Raw genomic sequence first — 24,621 nt, 5'->3', positions numbered from 1 at the left:
TATTTGCGAACAAGTTTAGAATTAACTAAACTATGTTCTAGTGATTACAAGTTTAAACCTTTGAATAAGATAGCTTTATATGTATGAATCGAATGATGTTATGAACATCATTACTACCTCAAGTTCCTTAGATAAATCTACTGGAAATGAGAAAAATAGATCTAGCTTCAAAGGATCCTTGGATGGCTTGAAAGTTCTTGAAGCAGAATCATGACACGAAAACAATTTCAAGTAAGATTTCCACTCGAAATAAGATTGTTATAGTTATAGAAATTGAATTAAAGTTTGAATATGATTATTACCTTGTATTAGAAAGATAACCTACTATAAGTAACAAAGGTTTCTTGATCTTGGATGATTACTTGGAATGGATTTAGAGAACTTGGAAGTAAACTTGCAATCTTGGAAGTATTCTTGATTTTATAAAACTAGAACTTTTGGAATTTATGAAGAACACTTAGAACTTGAAGATAGAACTTGAGAGATATCAATTAGATGAAGAAAATTGAAGAATTAAAGTGTTTGTAGGTGTTTTTGGTCGTTGGTGTATGGATTAGATATAAAGGATATGTAATTTTGTTTTCATGTAAATAAGTCATGAATGATTACTCATATTTTTTTAATTTTATGAGATATTTTATGCTACTTGCCAAATGATGGTTCCCACATGTGTTAGGTGACTCACATGGGCTGCTAAGAACTGATCATTGGAGTGTATATACCAATAGTACATACATCTAAAAGCTGTGTATTGTACGAGTACGAATACGGGTGCATACGAGTAGAATTGTTGATGAAACTGAACGAGGATGTAATTGTAAGCATTTTTGTTAAGTATAAGTATTTTGATAAGTGTCTTGAAGTCTTTCAAAAGTGTATGAATACATATTAAAACACTACATGTATATACATTTTAACTGAGTCGTTAAGTCATCGTTAGTCGTTACATGTAAATGTTGTTTTGAAACCTTTAGGTTAACGATCTTGTTGAATGTTGTTAACCCATTGTTTATTATAACAAATTAGATGTTAAATTGTTATATTATCATGATATTATGATATATAATATATCTTAGTATGATATATATACAGTTAAATGTCGTTACAACGATAATCGTTACATATATGTCTCGTTTCGAAATCATTAAGTTAGTAGTCTTATTTTTACATATGTATTTCATTGTTAATACACTTAATAATATATTTACTTATCATTTAACATAATTAACCAAGTGTATCAATATCTTAATATGATTCATATGTACCTAGTAAGAAATTTTATAACGATAATCGTTATATATCGTTTTCAAGTTTCTTAAATTAATAGTCTCATTTTTTATGTATATAACTCATTGTTAAAATACCTAATGAGACACATACTTATAATAAAATCATGTTAACTATATATATAACCATATATATGTCATCGTATAGTTTTTACAAGTTTTAACGTTCGTGAATCACCGGTCAACTTGGGTGGTCAATTGTCTATATGAAACCTATTTCAATTAATCAAGTCTTAACAAGTTTGATTGCTTAACATGTTGGAAACACTTAATCATGTAAATAAAAATTTCATTTAATATATATATAAACATGGAAAAATTCGGGTCACTACAGTACCTACCCGTTAAATAAATTTCGTCCCGAAATTTTAAGCAGTTGGAGGTGTTGACGTATCTTCTGGAAATAAATGCGGGTATTTCTTCTTCATCTGATCTTCATGCTGAAGGTATTTCGTATGCCCGAGAGACATATTAAATTAATGTGGCTAATATGTTTTGATCCAAGTCGGGTCATACCCAATAACAAGCTTACCGACACCTTATTCGTATTTGATCTTAGCGAATGGATCATTGATTAAATACGCAACACTTGAACTTTAAGAAAAATGGTTTTCTGAAAGATTACTTAATGTGTGTATGTAAATTATGGAATAATTTATATAACAAGAGTTTAAATTATTTATGGGTTAAATAATTGATTTTGTTATGTTGCACTTTATAAAGTTTGGTTTTATAAAATGTAAATGTACATAACAAATATATAAATGTGGAAGTATTATGAAGAGTTTTATAAAATAATCTAATTCTTTTATAAAACTTATTTTATAATACTTGAAAGAGAAAGTGGCCTTGGAGTTGAAGTTCTCATGCTTTTGGCTTGGAATCTTTCACCCATGCTTTCTCAATTTCCATATGTATTCATCTTGACTCTTGTAGTAACCAATACATGCAACTTAGACTTCAAAAATTCTGCACAAAAACCCCTCAAAAACTGCTGTAAGGCCGTGGCCCTTTTGGAGCAAAAGAGAGGTTCTAATTTGATTTTTGCAAGTTGATTTTCAAGTGTAACTAAATCCTAACCAATTACAAAGGTGTTGGGGTCATTGCTTGTGGGTATTACACACTTGAGGCTTCAAGTTAGAAGCTCATTCATCATCATCTTCTTCATCATTTACTAGCAAGCTTGGAGTAGGTATAATCTCTTTACTTGCTTGTAGTTTGTAAGTATATATCACAACTTGATCCTAATTGGAATTTAACTTTAATTGGTTAAAGTTTAACAAGTCTAAAATTCGTAATTAACATGCTTCCGCTTTCTTAATTCTTAAAATGGTTTAAGTATATTATGAACTTGTTAAATCCCAACAATGGTATCAGAGCCGAAGTTGTTGAAATATGCTTCGAGATGGTTATTAAACCCACTATAATTTTGCATTCTATGAACATGCATGAAGTAGAATGTAAAATTTTGGGTTTTGGGTGGTTGTCATTTTGGCCAAAATCACTTGTGATTCTGCATTCTGTACTGCCAATCACTTGTGATTCTGTACTGCCAATCACTTGTGATTCTGTACTGCCAATCACTTGTGATTCTGTGTTACCGATCACTTGTGATTCTGTATTGCCAATCACTTGTGATTCTGTGTTGCAGATCACTTGTGATTCTGTGTTTCCAATCACTTGTGATTCTGTATTGCCTATCACTTATGTTGATGATGTTCACAATCTAAGCCTTGACCTTGTGTTTGGTTGCATGCATGGTTGATTGATATTTATTCAATTGGTTTGTAATAATATTTATTCATTTGGCATGTAATAATTCATTTGGTTATGTAATTTATTTTATATTTGGTATGTAAAATAGATTAGGTTGTAATTTCATTTTTTTAGACAAAATGTATTAGGATATATTTTGTAAAATGATGAAGAATGATGAAGACTTGAAGAACACATGAAGAAGCATTTGGATGCAAGGTTAAGTGGGAGATTTGAAATCTCCTACTTTGTGTAATTACCCCTTATCCGGTGGCATTTGTTTTCGGCTAAACAAATGTCTACCAAAATGGCTTGATTGTGAACATATTTGTTTTGCATGCATGGTTGTTTATTGTATGATTGTGGATTGTATGTTTGTATGCTACAAGTTAATCACACAAGTTAACAACAAGCAAAATGGAAATTTAATTGGTTAAATTATACATTAATTAACGACATGCAAAACGACAATTTAATTGGTTGAATTAAAAATGGCTAAAAGGACATTAATAAACGGTTATTAAGATCATGATTAGGATCATATATATAAAATGGTTTATAGACATGAAATTGGCTTTTCATAATGAACTATACACCAAATGCATGTTGGTGTATGGCAAATGTTTTCTTAAACTAGAATTTATGAAAACTTAAAATCCCTTAACTAAAACAAGGTAAACAAGTTAAACGCCATCCTTTTGTAGAAACACTTAGACATATTAGGAATCTCTTGATGGGATAAAGGTCACCTAACCGTCATGAGTGAACTAATATGAATAAGGTACACTTCGCATACATGTGGGATAAAGGTCACCTAACCACTTGTATGTTAAGTCTACATGTTTACACAAGTAGGACGACTTGATTTAGGAATCATGAACTTAGGGTCACCGAAGCATGAGGAACAAATAGGCGTTGATGGGATAAATATGCCATGCAAAAGGATTGCATGATCCCATAACTTAGATGTTGCAAAAGGATTGCAATTGTCACATAAATGACTACCTAGCTAAATCAAATAACGGGATAAAGGTCACCTAACCGAAATTTGATTTACCGTTGGATTCTAAGATTTAATAAAACAATTAAAAATAAAAGGGTATTGTTTATTAAATTTAAAATCAATACTTAAAAGGACTTTGTTAAATTTTGTAGATGGCTGCAAATAACAACAACATGCAAAATGCACCACTTAACCTAAACAACCTATCATTAAGGTCTCTCCTCGAGAAAGACAAACTCAACCATACGAACTTTATGGATTGGTTCCGTAATCTTAGGATTGTCCTCAAACTTGAGGACAAAGCGTATGTGTTGGAGGACCCTATTCCCGACCAACCGGATGAGGAAGATATAGAGGGCATGGCTTATTATGACAAGTATTGCGCCGATTCGGTGCAAGTCGCTTGTCTAATGCTTGGGACTATGATACCCGAACTCCAAAAGGATTTCGAACATCATAGTGCATATGACATGATTACGCAATTGAAGGAGATGTTCCTTCAACAAGCACGTGTCGAGCGCTTCGAAACGGTTCGAGCGCTACATGCATGTCGTATGGATGACACCCAATCCGTCTCCTCTTATGTCCTCAAAATGAAGAGCCTTATTGATCGTGCTAACCGTCTTAACCTAAACATATCAAATGAGTTAGCCACCGATCTTATCCTTAATTCCCTATCAAAAAGGTTTGATCAATTTGTAATTAATTACAATATGAATGGGATGGATAAGAGCATAGGTGAGCTTCACGGTATGCTCAGAACGGCGGAAACTAGCATGGGTAAAAGGGCTTTACTCGTGTTAGCAATCGATCAAGGTGGGTCCAAAGGTAACACCTCTAAGCCAAAGGTGGCTAAGAGAAAAGGACCCGCCTATCAAGGCAAAGGGAAGGGGAAGATGGTTACCCCAACCATCAACAAGGCCAAGAAGCAAAAGGTCACCGAGAAGGCAAACCCCAAGGAAGACCCATGTTTCGGTTGCGGTGAGATGGGTCATTGGAAACGAAACTGTCCGGTCTACCTTAAGGAGTTGAAGGACAAGAGGGATGCAGGGCAAACCTCAGGTAATATATATATGGTATATATAGAGCTAAGTATTACTTCCTCTAATACATGGGTATTAGACACTGGATGTGGAACTCATATTTGCAATTCTTTGCAGGGATTCAAAAGAAGTGATCATAAGGCGGGAACATCAAGTCTCTATATGGGCAATGGTGCAAAGGTGCATGTTAAAGCTCAAGGAGATTTTATTTTGAAGCTTCCAAGCGGATTGGAACTTATTTTAGAAAATGTTTTGTATGCTCCGGATTTGTGTAGAAACATTATTTCTATTTCTCGCTTAAAACAATGTGGTTATGTTGTTAATTTTATTGATGATGATATTCATGTTTCTAAAGATAATGTATTCTATTTCAAGGCTTCGCCTTCAAATGGAATTTATGAATTGGTTCATGATGACACATCATCTAGTAGCTCAATGTACCATACAAGCACCAAGAAACTCAAAAGGGATTTGAGTGATTCCTACTTATGGCATTGTTGCCTTGGTCACATAAACAAGAACCGAATATATACACTTCAAAAGAATGGACTTTTGAAATCAAATGAAATGGATTCGTTTGAAGTATGTGAATCTTGTTTACAAGGCAAGATGACTAAAGCACCTTTCAAAGGGACCTATGAAAGGGCTAAAGATTTATTGGGATTAATACATTCGGATGTATGTGGACCCTTTAAACCCATGACTAGGAAAGGTGAAAGATACTTTGTTACTTTCATTGATGACTTTAGTCGTTTCGGATATGTCTACTTATTAAGACACAAGGACGAAACGTTTGAAGCATTCAAAGAATATCAAAACGAAGTACAAAATCAACTCAATAAGACAATTAAGGTACTACGTACCGATAGAGGAGGTGAATACCTAAGCGATGCCTTCCAAGATCATCTTAGGAGTTGTGGGATTATCTCACAACTTACTCCACCCGGAACACCCCAACTTAATGGAGTTTCTGAAAGGAGGAACCGAACCCTAATGGATATGGTTCGATCTATGATGGCAAGAAGCTCGTTGCCTCTATCATTTTGGGGTTATTGTCTAAGCTCCGCGGCTCGTATTTTAAATATGGCCCCAACCAAGAAGGTGGAACGAACTCCTCATGAGATGTGGTTTGGAAAACCTCCTTCTCTTTCATACTTGAAAGTATGGGGATGTGAAGCTTATCCTAAGCGTTATGTAGCAAATAAGCTACATGCTCGATCCACAAAGTGTATCTTCATAGGATATCCCAAAGATGACATGGGATATTACTTCTATGATCCATCCGAGCAAACCGTATTTGTTGCTCGGAAAGCGGAATTCCTTGAAACCAAGTTCCTTATGGAAGGTGATGGTGAAAGGAAGATAGATCTTGTAGAGGTACAAGATCAAGCCGATGATACACAATTGGTTAACACTAGTACTCAACATGAGGATGTTGAAAATGATCAAGTGGATGATCAAGGTACACAAGACGTTCGAAGATCTAGTAGGATTAGTAATCCTCCCAAGAGATATGGGTTTCTCGTGGAAGGTTGCTATACGGTTGATTTGGATGAACCGACAAACTACAAAGATGCTTTATCAAGAATTGATAAAGATAAATGGCAGGAAGCCATGAACGCCGAGATGCAATCCATGTATGAAAACCAAGTTTGGGAACTTGTTGTGCAACCTCCTAGCTCCAAGCTAGTTGATTGCAAATGGCTTTTCAAGAAGAAAAATGACATACATGGAAACTTGGATACATACAAAGCTAGACTTGTAGCAAAAGGTTTCACTCAAACTCAAGGGGTTGATTATGATGAAACTTTCTTGCCAGTGGCAATGCTAAAGTCTATTAGGATATTATTTGCCATTGCTGCTCACTATGACTATGAAATATGGCAAATGGATGTCAAAACCGCTTTCCTAAATGGATATCTTGAGGAAGATGTCTATATGGTACAGCCCGAAGGTTTTGTTGATCCGAAAAATCCTAAAAAGGTATGCAAGTTGAAGAAATCAATCTACGGATTGAAACAAGCATCTAGAATGTGGAATCATCGCTTTAATGAAGAGGCAAAGAAATTTGGCTTCATTAAAAATGGTGATGAAGCTTGTGTGTACAAGAAGGCTAGTGGGAGCTCTATAATGTTCCTTGTGCTATATGTGGATGATATATTATTATTTGGGAATGATATTACCACAATGAAAAGAGTCAAAACTTGGCTAAAGAGTTGCTTCTCCATTAAGGATCTTGGAGACGCACAATACATATTGGGGATAGGGATCTATAGGAATAGATCCAAGAGATTGATAGGTTTAAGTCAAAGTACATACATTGATAAAATCTTGAAAAGGTTCAAGATGGAAAACTCTAAGAAAGGTTTGGTACCTATTCAAAGAGGAACCGTTCTCAATTCATCTCAGTGTCCTACCACGAAAGATGAACAAGAGAGAATGAAGAAAGTCCCATACGCATCTGCTATTGGGTCTATCATGTATGCAATGATATGTACTAGACCGGATGTGTCATGCGCTCTAAGCTTGACAAGTAGATACCAGAATAACCCAGGAAACAGTCATTGGATTGCTGTTAAAAGTATATTGAAATACCTTAGGAGAACTAAGGATATGTTTCTAATATATGGGTCTGGTGAGGAGGAACTCGCCGTAAAAGGTTACGTGGACGCGAGTTTCCAAACTGATCGAGATGACTCTCGATCACAATCCGGTTATGTCTTCATGTTAAATGGTGGTGCGGTCTCTTGGAAGAGTTCGAAACAGGAGGTTGTTGCGTTATCCACTACAGAGTCGGAGTACATTGCCGCCTCACTGGCAGCTCAGGAAGCTGCATGGATGAAGAAATTCATCGACGACTTAGGAGTGGTCCCTTCCATTCACGACCCTCTTGAGATCTTTTGTGACAACGAGGGTGCGATTGCTCAAATCAAGGAACCTCGTGCTCATCAAAAGACTCGTCACATTGAGCGGAGATTCAACTACATCAGGGATGAGGTTGAAAAGGGAAAGATATGTATTCACAAAGTTCACACAGATCATAATGTTGCGGATCCACTCACGAAGCTTTTACATGGGCCAAAACATGAGGGACATGTTTGTGCGTTAGGGCTTCGATATTCTAGTGATTGGAATTGATCTACTTTATGTATTGTAACGGAACGAATTAGTTCAAACTCATTAATATAATTATGGTATTAATTTAATTATGAGTCATGTTCCAATTTAGCATATTTCATCCATGAATAAACTATTATTCTAAATTCCGTAGTTGATCACATTTGTGGGAACAAGTGTGAGGTTTAGACTATTATGAACTCGGATTGGTATACATTCATAGGTTGAATGTGGGGCAAGGTTGCAACCAAGGTTCATAGATATTTCTGGGAAACAAATATTGGAAGACCCGCTCTCAAGAATTACTGTATAGAACTTTTGTGGTTGATCACATGTAATCTTGAGTAAAGGAGAATATCAATGTATCCTCTGACCTGAGATACATATTGGGTTCTGACATTCACCGAGTATTATGCCTTGATTCTTTCCTTCGCTATTCTGAAACATGGTAGTACATAAGGAAGAACTCAGGTATATTACAAAGTGTATATCTAGGACGTATGTAGTCAAGATGGAATTTGTCCCTCTTATTCGTTGAGAGTCAGATGTCTAAGGCCTGAAAAGTTAAATCTATAAGAGAGTGATCACTCTGTATCTCTTGGATTTAACATGACATCTAGGACGAAAGGAAATAATGAAAGATTCACCTAATCATATTCGAAATGGGAACTCGAAAGGGATGATGTTATTGAATGGCACAAAGTCATAACATATTAGGGGTGATGGACGGTGTGTTAGGCTGTATCCATCACTTGCATTAATTTCTTATGTTTCTCGTGCAAGTGGGAGATTGAAGGTATTTCGTATGCCCGAGAGACATATTAAATTAATGTGGCTAATATGTTTTGATCCAAGTCGGGTCATACCCAATAACAAGCTTACCGACACCTTATTCGTATTTGATCTTAGCGAATGGATCATTGATTAAATACGCAACACTTGAACTTTAAGAAAAATGGTTTTCTGAAAGATTACTTAATGTGTGTATGTAAATTATGGAATAATTTATATAACAAGAGTTTAAATTATTTATGGGTTAAATAATTGATTTTGTTATGTTGCACTTTATAAAGTTTGGTTTTATAAAATGTAAATGTACATAACAAATATATAAATGTGGAAGTATTATGAAGAGTTTTATAAAATAATCTAATTCTTTTATAAAACTTATTTTATAATACTTGAAAGAGAAAGTGGCCTTGGAGTTGAAGTTCTCATGCTTTTGGCTTGGAATCTTTCACCCATGCTTTCTCAATTTCCATATGTATTCATCTTGACTCTTGTAGTAACCAATACATGCAACTTAGACTTTAAAAATTCTGCACAAAAACCCCTCAAAAACTGCTGTAAGGCCGTGGCCCTTTTGGAGCAAAAGAGAGGTTCTAATTTGATTTTTGCAAGTTGATTTTCAAGTGTAACTAAATCCTAACCAATTACAAAGGTGTTGGGGTCATTGCTTGTGGGTATTACACACTTGAGGCTTCAAGTTAGAAGCTCATTCATCATCATCTTCTTCATCATTTACTAGCAAGCTTGGAGTAGGTATAATCTCTTTACTTGCTTGTAGTTTGTAAGTATATATCACAACTTGATCCTAATTGGGATTTAACTTTAATTGGTTAAAGTTTAACAAGTCTAAAATTGGTAATTAACATGCTTCCGCTTTCTTAATTCTTAAAATGGTTTAAGTATATTATGAACTTGTTAAATCCCAACACATGCTCCCCAGGTGAACTCGGTTCCTCTACGAGCATTCCATCGAACCTTAACAATCGGTATCTTGTTTTGTTTAAGTCTCTTAACCTCACGATCCATTATTTCGACGGGTTCTTCAATGAATTGAAGTTTTTCATTGATTTGGATTTCATCCAACGGAATAGTGAGATCTTCTTTAGCAAAGCATTTCTTCAAATTTGAGACATGAAAAGTGTTATGTACAGCCGCGAGTTGTTGAGGTAGCTCCAGTTGGTAAGCTACTGGTCCGACACGATCTATAATCTTGAATGGTCTAATGTACCTTGGATTTAGTTTCCCCCGTTTACCAAATCGAACAACGCCTTTCCAAGGTGAAACCTTAAGCATGACCATTTCTCCAATTTCAAACTCTACATCTTTTCTTTTACTGTTCGTGTAGCTCTTTTGTCGACTCTGGGCGGTTTTCAATCTTTGTTGAATTTGGATGATTTTCTCGGTAGTTTCTTGTATTATCTCCGGACCCGTAATCTGTTTATCCCCCACTTCACTCCAACAAATCGGAGACCTATACTTTCTACCATAAAGTGCTTCAAACGGCGCCATCTCAATGCTTGAATGGTAGCTGTTGTTATAGAAAAATTCTGCTAACGGTAGATGTCGATCCCAACCGTTTCCGAAATCAATAACACAAGCTCGTAGCATGTCTTCAAGCGTTTTTATCTTCCTTTCGCTCTGCCCATCAGTTTGTGGATGATAGGCAGCACTCATATCTAGACGAGTTCCCAATGCTTGCTGTAATGTCTGCCAGAATCTTGAAATAAATCTGCCATCCCTATCAGAGATAATAGAGATTGGTATTCCATGTCTGGAGACGACTTCCTTCAAATACAGTCGTGCTAACTTCTCCATCTTGTCATCTTCTCTTATTGGCAGGAAGTGTGCTGACTTGGTGAGACGATCAACTATTACCCAAATAGTATCATAACCACTTGCAGTCCTTGGCAATTTAGTAATGAAATCCATGGTAATGTTTTCCCATTTCTATTCCGGGATTTCAGGTTGTTGTAGTAGACCTGATGGTTTCTGATGTTCAGCTTTGACCTTAGAACACGTCAAACATTCTCCTACATATTTAGCAATATCGGCTTTCATACCTGGCCACCAAAAATGTTTCTTAAGATCCTTGTACATCTTCCCCGATCCAGGATGTATTGAGTATCTGGTTTTATGAGCTTCTCTAAGTACCATTTCTCTTATATCTCCAAATTTTGGTACCCAAATTCTTTCAGCCCTATACTGGGTTCCGTCTTCTCGAATTTTAAGATGCTTCTCCGATCCTTTGGGTATTTCATCCTTTAAATTTCCCTCTTTTAAAACTCCTTGTTGCGCCTCCTTTATTTGAGTAGTAAGGTTAGTGTGAATCATTATATTCATAGATTTTACTCGAATGAGTTCTCTGTCCTTTCTGCTCAAGGCGTCGGCTACCACATTTGCCTTCCCCGGGTGGTAACGAATCTCAAAGTCGTAATCATTCAATTCAATCCACCTACGCTGCCTCATATTCAGTTGTTTCTGATTAAATATGTGTTGAAGACTTTTGTGGTCGGTATATATAATACTTTTGACCCCATATAAGTAGTGCCTCCAAGTCTTTAATACAAAAACAACCGCGCCTAATTCCAAATCATGCGTCGTATAATTTTGCTCGTGAATCTTCAATTGTCTAGACGCATAAGCAATCACCTTCGTCCATTGCATTAATACACAACCGAGACCTTGCTTTGATGCGTCACAATAAATCACAAAATCATCATTCCCTTCAGGCAATGACAATATAGGTGCCGTAGTTAGCTTTTTCTTCAATAATTGAAACGCCTTCTCTTGTTCATCCTTCCATTCAAATTTCTTCCCTTTATGCGTTAATGCAGTCAAGGGTTTTGCTATTTTGGAGAAATCTTGGATGAATCTTCTGTAGTAACCAGTCAATCCTAAAAATTGACGTATATGCTTCGGAGTTTTTGGGGTTTCCCATTTTTCAACGGTTTCGATCTTTGCCGGGTCCACCTGTATACCTTCTTTGTTCACTATGTGACCGAGGAATTGAACTTCTTCCAACCAAAATGCACACTTTGAAAACTTAGCGTACAGTTTTTCTTTCCTCAATACTTCTAGCACTTTTCTCAAATGTTCTTCGTGCTCTTGATCATTCTTTGAGTAAATAAGTATGTCATCGATGAAAACAATGACAAACTTGTCAAGATATGGCCCACACACTCGGTTCATAAGGTCCATGAACACAGCTGGTGCATTAGTCAATCCAAACGGCATAACCATAAACTCGTAATGACCATAACGCGTCCTAAAAGCAGTTTTTGGAATATCATCCTCCTTTACTCGCATTTGATGATATCCAGAACGTAAATCGATCTTCGAATAAACCGACGAGCCTTGTAGTTGATCAAATAAGTCGTCAATTCTCGGCAGTGGATAACGGTTTTTGATGGTAAGTTTGTTCAACTCTCTGTAGTCAATACACAACCTAAATGTACCATCCTTCTTCTTGACAAACAAAACAGGAGCTCCCCATGGTGATGTGCTTGGTCAAATGAAACCACGTTCTAATAGTTCTTGCAGTTGGCTTTGCAGTTCTTTCATCTCGCTGGGTGCGAGTCTATAAGGAGCACGAGATATTGGTGCAGCTCCTGGTACAAGATCTATTTGAAATTCAACAGATCGATGTGGAGGTAGTCCCGGTAATTCTTTCGGAAATACATCGGGAAATTCTTTTGCGACGGGAACATCATTGATGCTCTTTTCTTCAGTTTGTACTATCTCGACGTGTGCTAGAACAGCATAGCAACCTTTTCTTATTAGTTTTTGTGCCTTCAAATTACTAATAAGATGTAGCTTCATGTTGCCCTTTTCTCCGTACACCATTAAGGGTTCTCCTTCTTCTCGTACAATGCGAATTGCATTTTTATAACATACGATCTCTGCTTTCACCTTCTTCAGCCAGTCCATACCAATTATTACATCAAAACTCCCTAACTCTACTGGTATCAAATCAATCTTAAATATTTCGCTACCCAGTTTAGTTTCTCGATTACGGCATATATTATCTGCTGAAATTAATTTACCGTTTGCTAATTCGAGTAAAAATTTACTATCCAACGGCGTCAATGGACAACTAAATTTAGCACAAAAATCTCTACTCATATAGCTTCTATCCGCACCCGAATCAAATAAAACGTAAGCAGATTTATTGTCAATAAGAAACGTACCCGTAACAAGCTCCGGGTCTTCCTGTGCCTCTACCCCATTAATATTGAAAACTCTTCCGCGGCCTTGTCCATTCGTGTTCTCCTGGTTCGGGCAATTTCTAATAATGTGACCCAGTTTTCCACATTTATAACAAACTACATTGGCATAACTTGCTCCGACACTACTTGCTCCGCCATTACTCGTTCCGACACCATTTGTTCCTTTCGTTCTGTTAACCCCTGGTCCGTAGACCTCACACTTCGCCGTGCTATTACCATTTCTTTTACACTTGTTACAAAATTTGGTGCAGAACCCCGAGTGATACTTTTCACACCTTTGGCATAGCTGCTTCTGATTGTTGTTGTTGTTGCGGTTGTTATTGTTGTTGGGATGATTGCTGTAGTTGCTATTGTTGTTGTTGTTGTTGTTGTTGTTGTTGTTGTTGTTGTTGTTGTTGTTGTTGTTGTTGTTGTTGGGCTGTTTGTTGTAGTTGCGATTGATGTTGCGATTTTTGGGATAATTGTTGCGATTATTATTGTAATTGCTGTTGTTGTTGTATTGGTGATTCTTATCACCGTTTTCCTCCCACTTTCTTTTGACTTGCTTCACATTGGCCTCTTCAGCCGTCTGTTCTTTAATTCTTTCCTCAATCTAGTTCACTAGTTTGTGAGCCATTCTACATGCCTGTTGTATGGAGGCGGGCTCGTGTGAACTTATATCTTCTTGGATTCTTTCCGGTAATCCTTTCACAAATGCGTCGATCTTCTCTTCCTCATCTTCGAACGCTCCCGGACACAATAGGCACAATTCTGTGAATCGTCTTTCGTACGTGGTAATATCAAATCCTTGGGTTCGTAACCCTCTAAGTTCTGTCTTGAGCTTATTGACCTCGGTTCTGGGACGGTACTTCTCGTTCATCAAGTGCTTGAATGCTGACCACGGTAGTGCGTACGCATCATCTTGTCCCACTTGCTCTAGATAGGTATTCCACCATGTTAACGCAGAACCTGTGAAGGTATGCGTAGCGTACTTCACTTTGTCCTCTTCAGTACATTTACTTATGGCAAACACCGATTCGACCTTCTCGGTCTACCGTTTCAATCTGATCGGTCCTTCGGTTCCATCAAATTCCAAAGGTTTGCAGGCAGTGAATTCTTTGTAGGTGCATCCTACACGATTTCCTGTACTGCTAGATCCAAGGTTATTGTTGGTATGTAGCGCAGCCTGTACTGCGGCTATGTTTGAAGCTAGAAAAGTACGGAATTCCTCTTCATTCATTTTCACGGTGTGTCGAGTAGTCGGTGCCATTTCCTTCAAAATAGTCAAATGGAACAAGTTAATCATACAGAATATTAAGAGTAGTTAATAGTATTTCGTAGCATAATATGAACTCATTTATAAAAGCTTTTTCTTCATATTAGCGTTTTATAAGTTTAAATTCGGGTAGTACCTACCCGTTAAGTTCATACTTAGTAGCTAATATACAATTCAACTACTACAATTCTATATGAAAAACTGATTATAATAATATTTCGCGTTCAAACTTTTATACAATATTTTACAAACTTACAATACCGCTTATTTTACATAAAGCATGAAATATAGCACACAATAACTTTGATACAAGATAGTTGTGAAGATAATTCTAGCTAGTACACAAGTCGTTCAGCAAAGGCAATAAAGACACGTAATTCATACGTCCAGAAACAAGCCATGCATTCTGGTTTTACTAGGACTACTTCCCATCCTTGGTCTTGTGGAACATAACCATTATGGCCGTTGATAAGACAGCGTGTTGTAACGTCGTCAAAGGGACGAGGGTTACGTAATGACCAACAGTCTCGTAATAACCTAAAAACCTCATTTCTTACCCCAATTACCGACTCCGTCACTTGTGGGAACGTTTTGTTTAATAGTTGTAGCCCGATGTTCTTGTTCTCACTTTGGTGAGAAGCGAACAGTACTAACCCGTAAGCATAACATGCTTCTTAATGTTGCATGTTAGCCGCTTTTTCTAAATCACGAAGTCCTATATTCGGATATATTGAGTCAAAATAATTTCTTAATCCGTTGCGTAAAATAGCATTTGGGTTCCCCGCAATATATGCGTCAAAGTAAACACATCGTAACTTATGGGTTTCCCAATGTGATATCCCCTATCTTTCGAACGAAAGCCTTTTATAAATCAAGGCATTCTTGGAACGTTCTTCGAATGTCTTACAAACTGATTTCGCCGTAAATAGTTGTGCCAAAGAATTCTGACCGACTCTAGACAAGATTTCATCAATCATGTCTCCGGGTAGGTCTCTTAAAATATTGGGTTGTCTATCCATTTTGTGTTTTTATACTGTAAAATAGACAAGAGTTAGATTCATAAAAAAAATACATATTAATACAAGCAATTTTTACATATATCATAAAGCATAAGCACAATATATTACATATATTACACTACACGAATACAACTATCTTATTCTGACTCGCTCGTTTCTTCTTCTTCGGTTTTGGTTCGTTTTGCCAAGTTTCTAGGGATATATGATGTTCCCCTAATACGAGCTGTCGTTTTCCACAACGGTTTAGAAAAACCTGGTGGTTTAGAGGTTCCCGGGTCATTGTTACAACTTAAGGGCTTCGGGGGTTGACGATACATATAAAGTTCATTGGGGTTTGAATTAGATTTCTCTATTTTTATGCCCTTTCCCTTATTATTTTCTTTTGCCTTTTTAAATTCAGTTGGGGTAATTTCTATAACATCATCGGAATTCTCGTCGGAATCCGATTCATCGGAGAATTGGTAATCCTCCCAATATTTTGCTTCCTTGGCGGAAACACCATTGGCCATAATTAACCTTGGTCGGTTGGTTGAGGATTTTCTTTTACTTAACCGTTTTATTATTTCCCCCACCGGTTCTATTTCCTCCTCCGGTTCCTCCTCTTCCGGTTCTGATTCTTATTCCGATTCTGATTCTTCTTCCGGTTCTTCTTCGGGAACTTGTGAATCAGTCCAATATATATTCGACTCTTAGTTATTATTAGGTGAGTCAATGGGATTTGTGCTAGAGGTAGACATCTATCACACAATATCAAACATGTTAAGAGATTAATATATCACATAATATATACATGTTAATAATATATAGTTTCCAACAAAAAATGTTAAGCAATCATTTTTAAAGAAAACACGGTCGAAGTCCAGACTCACTAATGCATCCTAACACACTCGATAAGACACACTAATGCAAATTTTCTGGCTCTCTAAGACCAACGCTCGGATACCAACTGAAATGTCCCGTTCTTATTGATTAAAAACGTTCCATATTAATTGATTTCGTTGCGAGGTTTTGACCTCTATATGAGACGTTTTTCAAAGACTGCATTCATTTTTAAAACAAACCATAACCTTTATTTCATAAATAAAGGTTTAAAAAACTTTACATAGATTATCAAATAATGATAATCTAAAATATCTTGTTTACACACGACCATTACATAATGATTTACAATACAAATATGTTACATCGAAATCAGTTTCTTGAATGTAGTTTTTACACAATATCATACAAACATGGACTCCAAATCTTGTCCTTATTTTAGTATGCAACAGTGGAAGCTCTTAGTATTCACCTGAGAATAAACATGCTTTAAACATCAACAAAAATGTTGGTGAGTTATAGGTTTAACCTATATATATCAAATCGTAACAATAGACCACAAGATTTCATATTTCAATACACATCCCATACATAGAGATAAAAATCATTCATATGGTGAACACCTGGTAACCGACATTAACAAGATGCATATATAAGAATATCCCCATCATTCCGGGACACCCTTCGGATATGATATAAATTTCGAAGTACTAAAGCATCCGGTACTTTAGATGGGGTTTGTTAGGCCCAATAGATCTATCTTTAGGATTCGCGTCAATTAAGGTGTCTGTTCCCTAATTCTTAGATTACCAGACTTAATAAAAAGGGGCATATTCGATTTCGATAATTCAACCATAGAATGTAGTTTCACGTACTTGTGTCTATTTTGTAAATCATTTATAAAACCTGCATGTATTCTCATCCCAAAAATATTAGATTTTAAAAGTGGGACTATAACTCACTTTCACAGATTTTTACTTCGTCGGAAAGTAAGACTTGGCCACTGGTTGATTCACGAACCTATAACAATATATACATATATATCAAAGTATGTTCAAAATATATTTACAACACTTTTAATATATTTTGATGTTTTAAGTTTATTAAGTCAGCTGTCCTCGTTAGTAACCTACAACTAGTTGTCCACAGTTAGATGTACAGAAATAAATCGATAAATATTATCTTGAATCAATCCACGACCAAGTGTATACGTATCTCAGTATTGATCACAACTCAAACTATATATATTTTGGAATCAACCTCAACCCTGTATAGCTAACTCCAACATTCACATATAGAGTGTCTATGGTTGTTCCGAAATATATATAGATGTGTCGACATGATAGGTCGAAACATTGTATATGTGTCTATGGTATCTCAAGATTACATAATATACAATACAAGTTGATTAAGTTATGGTTAGAATAGATTTGTTACCAATTTTCACGTGGTTAAAATGAGAAAAATTATCCAATCTTGTTTTACCCATAACTTCTTCATTTTAAATCCGTTTTGAGTGAATCAAATTGCTATGGTTTCATATTGAACTCTATTTTATGAATCTAAACAGAAAAAGTATACATTTATAGTCAGAAAAATAAGTTACAAGTCGTTTTTGTAAAGGTAGTCATTTCAGTCGAAAGAACGACGTCTAGATGACCATTTTAGAAAACATACTTCCACTTTGAGTTTAACCATAATTTTTGGATATAGTTTCATGTTCATAATAAAAATCATTTTCCCAGAATAACAACTTTTAAATCAAAGTTTATCACAGTTTTTAATTAACTAGCCCAAAACAGCCCGCGGTGTTACTACGACGGCGTAAATCCGATTTTACGGTGTTTTTCGTGTTTCCAGGTTTTAAATCATTAAGTTAGCATATCATATAGATATAGAACATGTGTTTAGTTGATTTTTAAAGTCAAGTTAGAAGGATTAACTTTTATTTGCGAACAAGTTTAGAATTAACTAAACTATGTTCTAGTGATTACAAGTTTAAACCTACGAATAAGATAGCTTTATATGTATGAATCGAATGATGTTATGAACATCATTACTACCTCAAGTTCCTTGGATAAACCTACTGGAAATGAGAAAAATAGATCTAGCTTCAAAGGATCCTTGGATGGCTAGAAAGTTCTTGAAGCAGAATCATGACACGAAAACAATTTCAAGTAAGATTTCCACTCGAAATAAGATTGTTATAGTTATAGAAATTGAATTAAAGTTTGAATATGATTATTATCTTGTATTAGAAATATAACCTACTGTAAGTAACAAAGATTTCTTGATCTTGGATGATTACTTGGAATGGATTTAGAAAACTTGGAAGTAAACTTGCAATCTTGGAAGTATTCTTGATTTTATGAAACTAGAACTTTTGGAATTTATGAAGAACACTTAGAACTTGAAGATAGAACTTGAGAGAGATCAATTAGATGAAGAAAATTGAAGAATGAAAGTGTTTGTAGGTGTTTTTGGTCGTTGGTGTATGGATTAGATATAAAGGATATGTAATTTTGTTTTCATGTAAATAAGTCATGAATGATTACTCATATTTTTGTAATTTTATGAGATATTTCATGCTAGTTGCCAAATGATGGTTCCCACATGTGTTAGGTGACTCACATGGGCTGCTAAGAACTGGTCATTGGAGTGTATATACCAATAGTACAAACATCTAAAAGCTGTGTATTGTACGAGTACGAATACGGGTGCATACGAGTAGAATTGTTGATGAAACTGAACGAGGATGTAATTGTAAGCATTTTTGTTAAGTAGAAGTATTTTGATAAGTGTCTTGAAGTCTTTCAAAAGTGTATGAATACATATTAAAACACTACATGTATATACATTTTAACTGAGTCGTTAAGTCATCGTTAGTCGTTACATGTAAATGTTGTTTTGAAACCTTTAGGTTAACGATCTTGTTGAATGTTGTTAACCCATTGTTTATTATAACAAATGAGATATTAAATTGTTATATTATCATGATATTATGATATATAATATATCTTAGTATGATATATATACAGTTAAATGTCGTTACAACGATAATCGTTACATATATGTCTCGTTTCGAAATCATTAAGTTAGTAGTCTTATTTTTACATATGTATTTCATTGTTAATACACTTAATAATATATTTAATTATCATTTAACATAATTAACCAAGTGTATCAATATCTTAATATGATTCATATGTACCTAGTAAGACGTTGTTATAACGATAATCGTTATATATATCGTTTTCGAGTTTCTTAAATTAATAGTCTCATTTTTATGTATATAACTCATTGTTAAAATACCAAATGAGATACATACTTATAATAAAATCATGTTAACTATATATATAACCATATATATGTCATTGTATACTTTTTACAAGTTTTAACGTTCGTGAATCACCGGTCAACTTGGGTGGTCAATTGTCTATATGAAACCTATTTCAATTAATCAAGTTTTAACAAGTTTGATTGCTTAACATGTTGGAAACACTTAATCATGTAAATAACAATTTCATTTAATATATATATAAATATGGAAAAGTTCGGGTCACTACAGTACCTACCCGTTAAATAAATTTCGTCCCGAAATTTTAAGCAGTTGGAGGTGTTGACGTATCTTCTGGAAATAAATGCGGGTATTTCTTCTTCATCTGATCTTCACGCTCCCAGGTGAACTCAGGTCTTCTATGAGCATTCCATCGAACCTTAACAATAGGTATCTTGTTTTGTTTAAGTCTCTTAACCTCACGATCCATTATTATGACGGGTTCTTCAATGAATTGAAGTTTTTCATTGATTTAGATTTCGTCCAACGGAATAGTGAGATCTTCTTTAGCAAAACATTTCTTCAAATTTGAGACGTGGAAAGTGTTATGTACAGCCGCGAGTTGTTGAGGTAGCTCCAGTTGGTAAGCTACTGGTCTGACACGATCTATAATCTTGAATGGTCCAATGTACCTTGGATTTAGTTTCCCCCGTTTACCAAATCGAACAACGCCTTTCCAAGGTGAAACCTTAAGCATGACCATTTCTTCAATTTCAAACTCTATATCTTTTCTTTTACTGTCCGCGTAGCTCTTTTGTCGACTCTGAGCGGTTTTCAATCTTTGTTGAATTTGGATGATTTTCTCGGTGGTTTCTTGTATTATCTCCGGACCCGTAATCTGTCTATCCCCCACTTCACTCCAACAAATCGGAGACCTGCACTTTCTACCATAAAGTGCTTCAAACAGCTCCATCTCAATGCTTGAATGGTAGCTGTTGTTGTAGAAAAATTCTGCTAACGGTAGATGTCGATCCCAACCGTTTTCGAAATCAATAACACAAGATCGTAGCATGTCTTCAAGCGTTTGTAGCTTCCTTTCGCTCTGCCCATCAGTTTGTGGATGATAGGCAGCACTCATATCTAGACGAGTTCCCAATGCTTGCTGTAATGTCCGCCAGAATCTTGAAATAAATCTGCCATCCCTATCAGAGATAATAGAGATTGGTATTCCATGTCTGGAGACGACTTCCTTCAAATACAGTCGTGCTAACTTCTCCATCTTGTCATCTTCTCTTATTGGCAGGAAGTGTGCTGACTTGGTGAGACGATCAACTATTACCCAAATAGTATCATAACCACTTGCAGTCCTTGGCAATTTAGTAATGAAATCCATGGTAATGTTTTCCCATTTCTATTCCGGGATTTCAGGTTGTTGTAGTAGACCTGATGGTTTCTGATGTTCAGCTTTGACCTTAGAACACGTCAAACATTCTCCTACATATTTAGCAATATCGGCTTTCATACCTGGCCACCAAAAATGTTTCTTAAGATCCGTGTACATCTTCCCCGATCCAGGATGTATTGAGTATCTGGTTTTATGAGCTTCTCTAAGTACCATTTCTCTTATATCTCCAAATTTTGGTACCCAAATTCTTTCAGCCCTATACCGGGTTCCGTCTTCTCGAATTTTAAGATGCTTCTCCGATCCTTTGGGTATTTCATCCTTTAAATTTCCCTCTTTTAAAACTCCTTGTTGCGCCTCCTTTATTTGAGTAGTAAGGTTAGTGTGAATCATTATATTCATAGATTTTACTCGAATGGGTTCTCTGTCCTTTCTGCTCAAGGCGTCGGCTACCACATTTGCCTTCCCCGGGTGGTAACGAATCTCAAAGTCGTAATCATTCAACAATTCAATCCACCTACGCTGCCTCATATTCAGTTGTTTCTGATTAAATATGTGTTGAAGACTTTTGTGGTCGGTATATATAATACTTTTGACCCCATATAAGTAGTGCATCCAAGTCTTTAATGCAAAAACAACCGTGCCTAATTCCAAATCATGCGTCGTATAATTTTGCTCGTGAATCTTCAATTGTCTAGACGCATAAGCAATCACCTTCGTCCGTTGCATTAATACACAACCGAGACCTTGCTTTGATGCATCACAATAAATCACAAAATCATCATTCCCTTCAGGCAATGACAATATAGGTGCCGTAGTTAGCTTTTTCTTCAATAATTGAAACGCCTTCTCTTGTTCATCCTTCCATTCAAATTTCTTCCCTTTATGCGTTAATGCAGTCAAGGGTTTTGCTATTTTGGAGAAATCTTGGATGAATCTTCTGTAGTAACCAGCCAATCCTAAAAATTGACGTATATGCTTCGGAGTTTTTGGGGTTTCCCATTTTTCAACGGTTTCGATCTTTGCCGGGTCCACCTGGATACCTTCTTTGTTCACTATGTGACCGAGGAATTGAACTTCTTCCAACCAAAATGCACACTTTGAAAACTTAGCGTACAGTTTTTCTTTCCTCAATACTTCTAGCACTTTTCTCAAATGTTCTTCGTGCTCTTGATCATTCTTTGAGTAAATAAGTATGTCATCGATGAAAACAATGAAAAACTTGTCAAGATATGGCCCACACACTCGGTTCATAAGGTCCATGAACACAGCTGGTGCGTTAGTCAATCCAAACGGCATAACCATAAACTCGTAATGACCATAACGCGTCCTAAAAGCAGTTTTTGGAATATCATCCTCCTTTACTCGCATTTGATGATATCCAGAACGTAAATCGATCTTCGAATAAACCGACGAGCCTTGTAGTTGATCAAATAAGTCGTCAATTCTCGGCACTGGATAACGGTTTTTGATGGTAAGTTTGTTCAACTCTCTGTAGTCAATACACAACCTAAATGTACCATCCTTCTTCTTGACAAACAAAACAGGAGCTCCCCATGGTGATGTGCTTGGTCGAATGAAACCACGTTCTAATAGTTCTTGCAGTTGGCTTTGCAGTTCTTTCATCTCGCTGGGTGTGAGTCTATAAGGAGCACGAGATATTGGTGCAGCTCCTGGTACAAGATCTATTTGAAATTCAACAGATCGATGTGGAGGTAGTCCCGGTAATTCTTTCGGAAATACATCGGGAAATTCTTTTGCTACGGGAACATCATTGATCCTCTTTTCTTCAGTTTGTACTTTCTCGACGTGTGCTAGAACAGCATAGCAACCTTTTCTTATTAGTTTTTATGCCTTCAAATTACTAATTAGATGTAGCTTCATGTTGCCCTTTTCTCCGTACACCATTAAGGGTTCTCCTTCTTCTCGTACAATGCGAATTGCATTTTTATAACATACGATCTCTGCTTTCACCTTCTTCAGCCAGTCCATGCCAATTATTACATCAAAACTCCCTAACTCTACTGGTATCAAATCAATCTTAAATATTTCGCTACCCAGTTTAGTTTCTCGATTACGGCATATATTATCTGCTGAAATTAATTTACCGTTTGCTAATTCGAGTAAAAATTTACTATCCAACGGCGTCAATGGACAACTTAATTTAGCACAAAAATCTCTACTCATATAGCTTCTATCCGCACCCGAATCAAATAAAACGTAAGAAGATTTATTGTCAATAAGAAACGTACCCGTAATAAGCTCCGGGTCTTCCTGTGCCTCTGCCGTATTAATATTGAAAACTCTTCCGCTGCCTTGTCCATTCGTGTTCTCCTGGTTCGGGAAATTTCTAATAATGTGGCCCGGTTTTCCACATTTATAACAAACTACATTGGCATAACTTGCTCCGACACTACTTGCTCCGCCATTACTCGTTCTGACACCATTTGTTCCTTTCGTTCTGTTAACTCCTGGTCCATAGACCTCACACTTCGCCGCACTATGACCATTTCTTTTACACTTGTTGCAAAATTTGGTGCAGAACCCCGAGTGATACTTTTCACACCTTTGGCATAGCTGCTTCTGATTGTTGTTGTTATTGCGGTTGTTATTGTTGTTGGGATGATTGTTGTAGTTGCTGTTGTTGTTGTTGTTGTTGTTGTTGTTGTTGTTGTTGTTGTTGTTGTTGTTGTTGTTGTTGTTGTTGTTGTTGTTGTTGTTGTTGTTGTTGTTGTTGTTGTTGTTGTTGGGCTGTTTGTTGTAGTTGCGATTGATGTTGCGATTGATGTTGCGATTTTTGGGATAATTGTTGCGATTATTATTGTAATTGATGTTGTTGTTGTATTGGTGATTCTTATCACCGTTTTCCTCCCACTTTCTTTTGACTTGCTTCACATTGGCCTCTTCAGCCGTCTGTTCTTTAATTCTTTCCTCAATCTGGTTCACTAGTTTGTGAGCCATTCTACATGCCTGTTGTATGGAGGCGGGCTCGTGTGAACTTATATCTTCTTGGATTCTTTCCGGTAATCCTTTCACAAATGCGTCGATCTTCTCTTCCTCATCTTCGAACGCTCCCGGACACAATAGGCACAATTCTGTGAATCGTCTTTCGTACGTGGTAATATCAAATCCTTGGGTTCGTAACCCTCTAAGTTCTGTCTTGAGCTTATTGACCTCAGTTCTGGGACGGTACTTCTCGTTCATCAAGTGCTTGAATGCTGACCACGGTAGTGCGTACGCATCATCTTGTCCCACTTGCTCTAGATAGGTATTCCACCATGTTAACGCAGAACCTGTGAAGGTATGCGTAGCGTACTTCACTTTGTCCTCTTCAGTACACTTACTTATGGCAAACACCGATTCGACCTTCTCGGTCTACCGTTTCAATCTGATCGGTCCTTCGGTTCCATCAAATTCCAAAGGTTTGCAGGTAGTGAATTCTTTGTAGGTGCATCCTACACGATTTCCTGTACTGCTAGATCCAAGGTTATTGTTGGTATGTAGCGCAGCCTGTACTGCGGCTATGTTTGAAGCTAGAAAAGTACGGAATTCCTCTTCATTCATTTTCACGGTGTGTCGAGTAGTCGGTGCCATTTCCTTCAAAATAGTCAAATGGAACAAGTTAATCAT

Source organism: Rutidosis leptorrhynchoides, chromosome 3 (assembly GCF_046630445.1).
Source record: "Rutidosis leptorrhynchoides isolate AG116_Rl617_1_P2 chromosome 3, CSIRO_AGI_Rlap_v1, whole genome shotgun sequence".
NCBI lineage: Eukaryota > Viridiplantae > Streptophyta > Magnoliopsida > Asterales > Asteraceae > Rutidosis > Rutidosis leptorrhynchoides.
This window is presented reverse-complemented; position numbering follows the sequence as displayed.